Below are 12,756 nucleotides of genomic sequence, written 5' to 3'. Positions count from 1 at the left end.
AGTAGGGTGCACAAGGACACACTGTAATGCTCTTAGGAGTCTGCCTTCCCATTTGACAGCACTCAGTAGCAATAGTCTCTGTGCTTTTGATCATACTTTGTGAAGTATGATCAAAAGAGTACTGATTAAGAGAGGCACAAGAATGATGGCATGAGGGTCCTTGAAATGATGGGGAGTATTCTGAGGGGATGAGTAGCAATATGCTTTTTACTGTAATACATTTTATGAATTTAACATTCACCATATATTTCAAACATACCTGGTATATGAGAGTAGTTTGCATACACAATGGCTCCTTTAGTGTTTGTTACCTGGGAACCATATTATTTTCTCACATAATGACTATTCAGTTGCCTAGTTCCAAAAAACTTAACATTGGTACTTTAATGTATGAGTCCTCCAAGTTTGTCCCAGTAAAGTTTGTTTTAATGATACTTTCTTGGTCTACAAGAATGGGGGCCAAGAGAGAACAAGGCCACACCAGGAAGCAAGCCCATCTGAGAACCAGTGCCATGTGTGGGCAAATGCTGGACTGGAAACAGACATATCCCAGCCCCTTCTGGCACGTGGGCTGGCAAACAAGAAGTACCAGTCCCTACCCTGCTACCCCTTAAGCAACCAGCTTATCTGGAGAAACACAGGCTGTGATGATAGCTATTGAAGTAAAATGCAATTGGATGACTGTGGTGCCTTATGTTCCATTAACATGGCATGTCTATGACCAGTGGTCTGATTATAGGTTCGGAGGATAGTGATATGCAGTGTGAGATCTAAGGGGGATCTCCTTCTGAGTGTTGTAGCCATCTTAATTCCCTATGGTCTTGTTTTGAAGTCTTATATCATTTCCATTGCTTTCTTGAGTTAGGTTTTATTGTTTTGTTTTGTTTGATTGTGTTATACCTAATGGCAAGAGTAGCTGTTTCAAAGATAGCAAGATCTATTATGGCAGTCATTTTGGATTTGCTATTTATTTGTTTTGAAGTCCTTTATTGTACTCATAGTTTCGTTTTTATGGTTTCTGTTCGATTCTGTTCTGTTTCAGTCTTACTACATCCAAAGGTTTTGCACCTATTTTGAAGACGTCAAGGGGCATTATGGTAGCTACTGTTGATATCATAATGTTTTGAAGTCCTGTATCTCTTACACTGTTTTTTTAAATTAGTTTTATTTTCTTAAAAAAAAAGAATGGGTTCCAAAGCCACATTGTACATTTAGGTTTGAATATTTGCTTGTTTTCTTCAAATCACGAGTTGGGTTTGATTGCAGTTGTGAGGTTTTAAGAGGGTAGATATGTAATATAACTATGGGATTTAGAAGTGGGGTACTTAGGAGATAATTATGGTTAGTTAGGGTGATCATGTAACCCCCCATGATAGGTCCTAATTATCTTATCAGGAGAGAGAAAGAGAGAGAGAGACAAAGACAGAAAGAGAGAGAGACATACAGAGAGACACAGAGAGAGACAGAGAGACAGACAGAGAGACAGAGAGACAGAGACAGAGACACAGAGAAAATATAGAGCAGTATGCTGCATGCTCTGATCTGTTCTGTTTGTTACTCTGCCAGCAAGAAGGCAAAGAGCAGAGGCAGCTCCTCGCCCTGGACCAGATTTGTGAGCTAACATAGATCTCTCTTCTGTGTACGTACCCGGTGTATTATTAGTAATTTAAAAACTATCTAACATAGTTTTGTGTCTGTTTAGTCTTCTTCACCCTGAGACATTCTTTATTTTCTCTTTATCTTTTGTGACACTGACATTTTTGAAGACTCCAGGTCAGTTCTTTTATAGTCTGTTCCTCAGTCCGTTTCTGTCTGATATTTCCTCATGATTTGATTCAGGTTATGCATACCTGGTTCAGAAATAATAAAAGTGATGAGTTCTTCTCTTGATATCAGACCTGACAGGAATACATCTAGTAGTGAGTTTTATTTTTATTGATTTTGTTGTGGTGTATATCATTTTATTCTCTCGAAACCTAGTGGAATTTTAAAGAGCAAAAACAAAAGGTGATGTAGCTGCAATTGTCTTTTTTTTTTTTTTTAAAGTGGAGTATTCTAACATTTCCATTGGAAAATATAGTTTTATCTTGGACCCTCATTAGGGAACTACTTTTCCTGCAGAGAATACTGAAAACTTCTCTCCTTGCTAATCGGTGCTTTCGTCTCTAGCAGTGAGGGTACAATACTGACAAAACTGATACAAAAATCTTTAATATTAGAGCAACTGGTCAGCAAGCTCAGAACACAGAGAGAACACAAAGAGAAGGCTGGGTGATCAGAATGAGTATACAGAAACATTTGGTGTAGGGTGACCAACAGTCTACTGAAAAGAGGTGTGCGGATGTGGTTTTTGTTTATCACCTGCACTGTCTTTGACAAAAGATTGGTTATTTGTGACTTGTTCTTTTTCCCAAGTCCCTGGTATCTGAAAGTAAACAAAAGGATGGATTTGCCCTAAAACTTCCAACTACTATTTAACACCTCTTCTAGCTCAGATTTGACTTAAATTTTCAACCAGAATTCAGTGCTAAGTCTACCTTTGTCACTAGCTCTTTTTAACTCTAAGTTGATTTCACACACTGTAACTTAAATTTCTTCTTATTTTTGGTTCTCATAATCTTGTGCTTAAAATATTGCATATGAATCAACAGTTCATTATTTTTCTTTTTCCTCATAAAGTGTTTAGCATATAAGGCTTTTTAGTTTTGTTGTTTTTTCTTTAAATCTCATCAATAATTCTTTGACTCCTTTGCTAGATTTTACCAGCTTCTAGAACCATGTGAAACACTACAGACTGCCTTTTCTGGTATGCATGGAAAATGACATCCATTAATTAATGTAATTATAATTTAGAATATATTTTCAGAAAATTTACTGTTTATAACCTCTAATTTGGGATAAGTAGTTCTGTAGTATACCAACTCTTTATATTATTTTCCTAAGTCTATATATAAAGAATATAATGAGTTAGATAAGTAACTGAATTCAGATATATTCCTCAATGCTTATAATACATACAAAAGAATAAACAGAACTTTCGAATAATATTTTAATATTTGTTGAATTGTGACATATTACAAATATGGGTGATATTTTAAAGCAGTAACTCATTTCTGAGATTCAATGTGCTTAAAATAAATGGGATGAAAATAAGAATTATTAAACATACATAAGACAAAACTAGTTACATGACATAATTTCTATATTCTAAGATTGTCATGTCTGATTTGGGCTGAGAGTTTATTATTTGGCTAACATTTGACTTCTTTAATCTTACACTATCACACAGGTGTTTTAGAGTAAGAAACCAAAGCAAAGAAATAAAATACATAGTAGACTATTCGAAATGGAAGATAGTAGCACAAAACCTACTTTTGAAGATATTTAGTAATATGTATCATAGTAATTCATCATTGAAATATTCCAGTCTATTTTCTGTTGCTGTAAGAAAACATCCAAGACAATCTACTTATAAAATAAAAGTCTGCTTAGCTCGTGGTTCTGGAGATTCAGGGGCAGAGCAGCAGCCTCAAATTATATCTAGGAAAGACTACATGGTAAAAAACAAGAGAACATGCAAGAGAAAGTAATCCCTTCCAGACCCAAGGACCTAAAAAACCTAAAGGACTCCCGCTATGCACCATCACCTTAAAGGTTGTTAGACCTGGAGACCTACTTTTCAACATGTGAACCTTTGAAGATAAAGCCACATTCACACCATCGCCACCATTGAATCAAGTGTTACAATACAGATTTTAGGGTGTGAAGGTTCAGATGAATGTGGATAATGGTAAATCTGTACCTGTGTAATGATCTCTTGGATTCCAAAACTTGGGAAATATACATTCTTTCAAATCACAATGAGAAAAATCTCATCAGACTGATTCTTACTTTTAGTGGATTCAACATTTCATGTCCACCATGTGACGGAACAGAATCAAAGCGTGGAATTATTATTGGCTGCATACTTTGCTGTGACGTTCAGGAATTAGACTAGCATAAGAAAATCTGAATTCTACATTGTTGGTTGCTTATTATTTAGATGGCTGTAAGCATTTAAGAACAACAAAAGTCTGTCCTAGCGTTTCCGAATGTGTTACATAAAGAAGTTGGACCAGGAATAGAAGCTCTGCTCTATTATGATTTAGGAAATCACTTTGTAAAAGTAATGGCGCTTGTCCTCTTTTTCAGATTCTCTTCTTAAGAATTTGATTATAGTTGAGCAAAGTGCAGGAGTAATTTTTCTAATGTAGAATTATCATCTGGGTCACCTGATTCCTCCATTCTGCCATTTTGTCAGAAATTCTACCATACTTATCCCGTGGGGTGAAGAATTGCAATTGTGGTGAACTATTAACAGAAAATGGAGCAATTACTCCTAAAAGACACTTTCTGTCTAATCTTACAATTCATAGACAATTTTCTTCTATGTATTTCTTCTTTCTGCCAAGCAAGTATATTTTAAAGTGTTCAGTTCCCGAGAATAATAAGTAATACTTACATCAGTGCTGAGCGCTTTCCTCCCATCACACAGAGGTCATTACTCACACTGAATAAGTGGTGACAGTGACAAGACTTGAGTCCATTTCAAACGTCATAGCAGTGACTTATTTTGGTGTCTTATGAAGCCACATTTTTCATGTTGAACTGCAAAATTAGGTAAAACAACAACAACACCTACACGTTGCATGGACTCACTTTATCTTATGCAGGTTGTTTCTACATGAGATCCTCAAGGGCTACTCAGCTGAGATTGAGTCTTGTCCCGGGAGACTAAGTAAAGAGAGAGAGAAGGTGGAAATGTATCAATGAACGAGTGAGCTTCTGAGGCAAAATCATTAACATGAGCATTTCACCATGTTTCTATTAATATTGCTTCTCTTGCATACTACAGTTCACCATCTTTTTAAATTTATTTTTTACTTTTTGGCTTTAATTTCCTAAAATTAAAAAAATCAATTTGGCATGCAGATTTATTCATCAAAATAATGAACAATCCTAATGTTTAAATAATCCACATTTTGAATTAGATTTCCATAGTAGCTGTAACAAAAGTGGTTTAAACACCAGAAATTTATTCTCTCATTCATCGGGGAGCTGGCAGTCCAAGGCCAAGGTGCTGGCATAGTCTTGCTCTTACGCACAGCTTCTGTGGCGTGTGGGGGATCTGCAGCATTTCTTAGTTTCACTGCATTGCCCCCATCTCTACTGTCATCTTTGGGGAACTTTACATTTCTGGCTCTCTTTGTCTAAATTTTCCCTCTTTATAAGGATACCTATGATATTTGATTATATGCATTTATGCCAGTATGATCCCATTCAATTTAGTTAACTATCTGTGCAGTGATCCTACTTCCAAATGAGGCCACTTGGTGAAGTTCTGCAGTTGAGGACTTCAATATTACTTGGAAGGAGGCAATGCAACCTAACAGTTATGTACTGGACAGTGATGAATCTGGCTACCTACTTTGTCTAAGATGAAGTCACATCTTTTTTTTTTATTATTGTGCTCATCACACTTACTGTACGAGTTTGCCTATTTTGTCTTTTTTAGTTGTTATCAATCTTCAGTAACTAGTGCAAGCACTGGTACAAAATACCTATGGAATTAAACTTAAGTAGTTAATGCTATTGAAATATGTTTCCCCTTCCTCTTTCCCCTTCTGTTTCAAAGATTCTGTTTTGTCTAAATTCCTTCCATTCTCTGCCTCCTGGTTATCGCTCTCATTTATAATCTGCCTATAAAGTTTGTATTTTTTTCAGAACTGTTATGTATGCACTTGAAGTTTGTGGAATTTCTTAATAGCATATAAATGATTCTCATTTTTATAATTTCTATTTCCCTAAAAATGTATAAATCGGGGTTAAATACTCCTCAGGTGAGTAATTCCATGGCCACATTGATTATAGTTAATATACTACTTTATTTTAAAGTATTTCAAAGCTGTTATAGATTTTTTTCTTTGTGATTTAGAGCAGAAATTCTTGTAGACTATTTGTTCTTAATAGATTCTTTTTGTCAATTGTCCATTTGGTGTGAAATAACGTAGAAATAATTGCAGCTCTTATCTGATGGTGAGGACCAGTATTTTATATAACATCTGAATTTGAAATCAATGTACTATTGATGTTTTGTGATGTAATGGTTTCTAGAGAGCCTAAACTTGAAGGTTAAGTGCAAAATGCTCTGACAATGCCTATGCATTAAAGTCACTCTTTATTTATTAAACTTGTAAAAGAAACACAAAGATAATTCACTTTTTAAAAATCTTGATATAGTGGCCAATAAATGTTTTCTAATTTTATAATTCTAACTGGCCAAGGTAGTGTGGAAGATACTTTAGAATAAAATAAAGGTGTTCTCTCCCCACCCACACACCTCTTTGGTACTAGGGATTGAACCCAAGGCCTCTACCATTAGCTACATCCTCATTCCTTTTTTTTTTTATTTTTGAGGAAGGATATTGTTGAATCACCCTGGTAGAACTCTAAGTTACTGTGCTCCTGGCTCAGTGTCCCCCAGTGCTGGGATTACAAGCATGCACCACAACATCTAGCAAAGCTGTTCTTTTAATCTTTCAAATTACTGTGCTATCTTTTCATAGTCAAGTGGTGATCTCAGTAAATTTATTTGGGCAGCAGGCTACATTTGCTATGAACACCTTAGAATTAGACACGGGGCACTGATGCATGCTCAGCCTGGCAGGTGACTCTTGAGACTAATACATGATAGTACTCTTTTTCATTTATGCAGCAACTTTTATCTAGGAAAATTGCAAATGATAAGGAATTTAATGGTAATAATAAGAAGTGTGAGTGTTCTTCATGTTTTTTACAGAAAGGGTATGAGAAATTCACTGATTGTTTCCAATTCTTTAAATTTATTTTTCATTTTATTTATATGCCATTTAGTAAGAATCCTCTATGGTTAAAAGACAGATGATATAACTCTTCATTAATACCTCAAGAGAGAAGGAATTTTTGATATTTATTATTTCAGTGTATTTCAGAGCCTGTGTTGAATACAAAAATTACATATTGCACAACCAGGACACTTGAATGGAAAATAATAGTGTGACAATATATGCATCTAATAAATAATATCTATTTAATATATGCTACTCCACTCATTTTTCCCAAGGCTCAACAAGGGAGGTATTCCTGCACCTTTTTAAGAAATGAATGAGTTATTCTGAAGACATCCTGTGGGAGAATCATTTCCAAAGCTACTGTATCTGACTGGAAAATTTCTGTTCTGATTAAAGACTTGGAAGATTCAAAATACAAAGCAAAGGGCAGGCCAGAGAACAAAAGCGAAGTATATATGTGGTATGTTCTCAGCATCCATTCCCATTGGGCTTCTCATCAACTCAGTAGTTTCATTTCTTTTTTTTTTAATTTTAAAGATAATAAAACCCAACAAAACAATACAGAACAAATCAAATCAAAACAAAGCAGTGAAATTGGCATAGAACTTCAAAGTAGGATAATAGGAAAACAACAATGATTACCATAGTATATCTTGTTATCTTCATGATAGTTGTCCATTCCATCAGATGTAACAAAATCAAACAACAAAAAAAACCCCAATAAAACCAATTAAAACAGAATATTGAATAAAGCCAAAAAATTAATTAGAACAAAACAAAACAGTGAGACCAATATTGAATTTCAAAAACAAGATGGAAATCTCCCATAATTGCTATATTGCATGTTATTCTACCTATAGATGCTCAGACTGCCTGCCCCAAGACTGTGAAGTAAACAATCAATATAAACGTTTAGCTGCTTTTTATACCTTAGTTGCTTTGCTATCAACTCAGCCTGTCCTCTGAACCAGCCAGTTGATTATGGGGCAACGGCAGGGGATGTTGGAGAGCCCACCTACAGGTAGGCTCATGGGAGGTGCTATCTGACTTTTTCTTCCTGCTACTTGCATGGCCTGCCCAGTATTCTAGAAAGGCTGGCTGGCTGGCTTGTTGGTCAGCTCCTCCCAGTCCCACTGGGGCTGATTCTCGGAGGCGAGTCTGACTTTTCCCCTTCTGGGCCCCATACAACCTGCCAACTCAGTAGTTTGCATAGTAACATATGCTTTAACTTCTCAATTCTGCAGACTTTTTCTAACAGAAATTTACTTTCATACATTTACCATAGCCATTATTCCAAGATTCTAGTATCTCCACAGTTTGCTTAAAATTAACCTCAAGCAAACTGTACTTCCCTTCCCCATACACAAAGAAAAGAAAAAAAGGAAAGAATGAATGAAAGGCAAAAAGAAGAAAAATTGAATCAGACAAACATGCTTTAGGAACCAGGGAGACTTCAGTTCAAATCCTAAACCTAAAACTTATAAATTATGGTGTCTGACTTAGCATTCAATCTTTCTGATCATTAATTTCCTTATTTATAAATTCAACAGTCATTCTCAAATGTTGAACGACACTTTTCTGATGTACAACGAGCACTTCAAGTGTGATATTTTTCTGGAGTCTGTGTGCATGGGGAGTGCTGCTGTCCATGGTACTAAACAACACAGGTGGCCTCTCTGTGAGATTGTTTCCTAGACACTCTCTTTTCCCTGTGTCCATTTGTTCTTGAGGTATACATGTGAACATCACAAATGTATTAATTTTCAATTCTGCTGACAAAATGTCGCCTGGCTGCAAATGTGATGTGGAGTGAACTGTATCTACCTTTACTCTTTCATGTCACCAGGCTCTGGCAGTTAGTACGGCTCAATCACTTTTAGAGTGAATGAAGAAATGCTTTCAATTACTTCTCCATGGAACTTTTCAGTGCCTGAAACTCAGCACATGCTTCCTTCCCTAATAATAACTAACATTTACTTTGCACACCCTCTGATCCATTTGTTCTACACTGTAGTCATATTGGACATTATCACTTCCTTTTCACAGATAGATAAGTTAAGGGCATTATGTAACTTACCTTTGATGACATAGCTAAGACTTGTTCAAACTTTGTTTTTATCCTAAGTATTTTGGCTTTAGATACTGGGTTTTTAATTACTAAAATGCTCTACATCATTTCTGGAAAGAAATTGTCCTTAGTGAGATCCTGTGAAAATGATTAGTTATATCAGAGAGAGGTATATAATCACACTAGGGCTCAATCCAATTATATTCCCATTACTTTATCTGGAACTCACAAATACAGAATAGAAGAACTAAGATAACAGGACAAAGGAGAAGCATGCTGTAGTATAATGTGTTTCTCTACTAAAGGGGGAAACTAAATTTTAACATAATCTATTAGCTTATCGAGGTTTAAATTAAAGTAAACTAGACCAATTGGAAATAATCACCAAATGGCAGCTCTTCCTTTTAGGTTACCACGGAAAGAAACTGATTGTATCTCTTATGATTAGCTAGTAAAATAATTTTTAAATAGGCAATTATCTAAATGTTGAAAGGACATATAGGAAGAAAGGTTAGGCAGAAATAAGAGAATGCTGTTCACAAAGAAGGAATCAGAGTGATTTTCTAGTGTGCCTTTCAGATATTCCAAGAGTTAAAGTTAATGGCTGGGCTTCCTTTTGGGGTAACTAAAATATTTTGAAAAGTAGCTATTAATTCCAGCAGTCATTCATTGCCTGCTAACTAATTTGGGTAGATATCAAGCATTACTCTTCCTGACTTGTTTCCTTATCATACCCACTTGGATACGCATAGGTTCCCTTTGAAAGGAGGAATATACTAAGATTCACTCAAGTGATCCAGTGTCTGGTGAAATCCATATCAGTGCCCATGAGGTTAGAATTTTAATGCATATGTTAAACCTTATAAAACTATATTTGATCCAGTTTGATTTATGCAAATAAACACTACCACATATCATTCTACCTTATAAACATGATCTAAATTCAGGATCTTCATTACCAAATTATGTTGCTTCACTTAAAATAAGAATTGTGTTTTGGAATTACTAGGGAGGTTTCCACTTTTATTTTAATGTCTCTAATTTTTATTTTTTCCCTGTTTTTTCATCTAAATGATAATACCCACAAGATAATGGAAACTACTGGAAAATCTGTCAGTTTTTCTTTTCACATTGTCTCTGTGGTGGTTTTCCACAAGGCTATTTACTAAAGCATATTTCCCATACTTAAAGATAAGTATATGAAATTATATTGCAATTGTTTCTGTAATAGCTTCTGTAAATTGTTATTTTCACACATTTTGACATTTGATCTTAACCAAAAGGCCAGAAAGTGATTTTGCAAATTTATAGCTTTCATTCTGAGTTTAATTTTTATAACTTTAAAAAAATCAGAAATGAGACTCTCTTTTTGAGATTCAGAATTACACTCATTTACACAAGTATAATATCATGTTAGTTTCAGAAGTACCAATATTTTAAAAATTATTTTTACTTTATTCTCTAATGAGTTTTGTTTCCCCTCACAAAATTTTGACAATCTTTATGCTTGTTAAATTTAACTTCACAATCATTCTACCATAAAATTAATCTATCTTAAAAAATGTCCCAGTTCTACACTGTGAACAACTTATTTGTAAGAATACACTCACTAGAAGGAACATAAAATTAATTCTTTAAAACAAATTGATCAAAGTAGGCTTTCAAGCAACTCAATTTTGCTGACAAAAACAAATAAAAGTGAATAGAGCTGTAGAAATGTGATTTTTTTGTGTATGAATAAATAAGTCATTCCACTAGGTGGCAGTGTTGATTCATCAACACATGTTGTTCGCACAGATTTTTATCTTGAGAGCAGTAAGAGTTGGTGAGTTTTTTCCTTTCCTTTTCTTTTCTTTTAAATCTAATGAAAATTCCTGCATAGGAAAGAGCTGATTTGGGCAATTCTAAACTTGAAAAATGGGTGCTTCTTGCCATTAGAAACCTTATAAATAAGCCTGCACCAAATAGGTTAGTTCTTTTGGCATACAAACAAGAAAGTTGATGACATATATAACTTCCATCTGGATTCAGTAGGTTTAGAAGCAAGCTGTTTTTATGTCATCTATCTGTCACTGTTGGGAGAAGTAAAAAAAGATTGTTTTAAATAGGACTTATGTCATTGAAATACCTTTTCTCCTTTTTATCTGCTTTCTTTACTAATCTGAGATTCTGGCATGCCCAGTGAACTTGTATTTATAAAAGCTTCAAGTTCTTGACTGACAGACAGTATACCATGAGCCCTGAGTATCACTTCACATGTTTCGGGGTATTCCAAGAATCCTGGGCCACCTTGCAGAGCTGAGTGTATGGCCAACAACCTTGAGGGAAGAGGTAATGTCTCCCTCTGGAAGAACAGATTTGTTTCTCATCACTGTGAGCGTGGTGAGTCCACCAAGCTCAGTGTCAGTCCTGTCAGTTCCACTCATATAAGTGTCCACTATGTATCCTTGACATTGTCCTTGAATTTTACCCAAACAATTGTGAAGATCTGGATACTTTTTGTCATGAGTTCAAAACCTGTCAATCTGAATAAGAAATTTCATTTTTTCTTTCTTTCTAGTGTCCATGAAATAGTAAATCTGAGACTTTTCAGAGATTCTGACAATATATCTTGTTGTGCATTCTCTTATTTAAGAATAAATTTCAGAATGGAAAAAAGGATATATCTATTCAAGTTGAGTTTTCTAATCTGATGCAGAAAGACATTCTCCAAGTTCATTCAGTAGTAAGTTGTTAATTCTCAAGTTTAACCATTCCAGTGAAGGGCATTTACTATGTTAAGTAGACTTTGCAATTTAGAATAATGGCTTTCCCTGAAAAATTATTCTTCACGTTGAGCCTAATTCTGTTACAGCATGTGTTTCTCCCTAGAGAACTAGGTCAGTCTTTCAAAACTACATGGATATGCAAATACTTTAGTTTTTTCTATTTCCCTGGCTAAGTGATCCCTTTTATGTCAGCCATTTCTCTGTATCTTGAGTCAAATCCTTTTCCAATTACAGTTTTCCTCATTTTATAGGTGCTGTGATGATTTTTCATGACTGTCCACTTGGCTCGGGGAGAAATACCTAGGAGATTATAAAATACACATCTCTGTGTGTCTGCAGATAGCGCCCCCAACCGGGCGAGGCAGATCCCCCCAGCTGGTGGGTGGCGCCATGCGATAGGCCTTCAGTGCAGGCGGCCCGAGGGGCAGAAGGAAGAAGCTAGCCTGGGTTAAGAACTCCACTGTGCTTCAGTGAGTCCTGCCCTGGCCATTGCCTGTGGACATCGGACTCTAGTTTTTTTCAGTGCAGACTAATACCAGCGAGTCTTCAGGCAGCTTCCGAGTTTGGACTTTGGTAATGCTGCTGCATCCTAGAATCCTCTTGCCCTTTGGCTTCAAGCTTCTTGGACTGAGCAGCTGTTACATCTTCTTGGACTCCAGAATGCTATTGTAAGCTCTCTTGCCTCCGATCCTACAAGCATGTGCAATATATGTATTACCGAACCTGTTTCTATAGGGAACTCTCACCAGTGCAGGTATCAATGTGTTATTATTTAAAATACAGCCCTCACATGTGGCAGCAGTGCATTGTATTTTAGAAGTCATTAGATTTTTCTTTCTTTTCCCTCCCTTTCCTCATGACTAAGTTAGTGAAATCACTGCTATGTTCTACCTCATCCTTGAGTTATGTGTTTAAGTACAATGTCTAGGACTTATGTTCTCATAAATATTACTTAAAATAATGGAATTAATAACCCACAGAGACAATACTATTATAACTTCCATAGCTCTATCTATTACACTTCTAGAAATGTGATCTGATGTTTTCATTT

This window comes from Cavia porcellus, unplaced genomic scaffold (assembly GCF_034190915.1).
Source record: "Cavia porcellus strain 051 isolate PalLab524CR breed Dunkin Hartley unplaced genomic scaffold, mCavPor4.1 scaffold_30, whole genome shotgun sequence".
NCBI classification, from domain to species: Eukaryota; Metazoa; Chordata; class Mammalia; order Rodentia; family Caviidae; genus Cavia; species Cavia porcellus.
The sequence above is the reverse complement of the archived record's forward strand: the minus strand, read 5'-3'. Positions refer to the sequence as shown.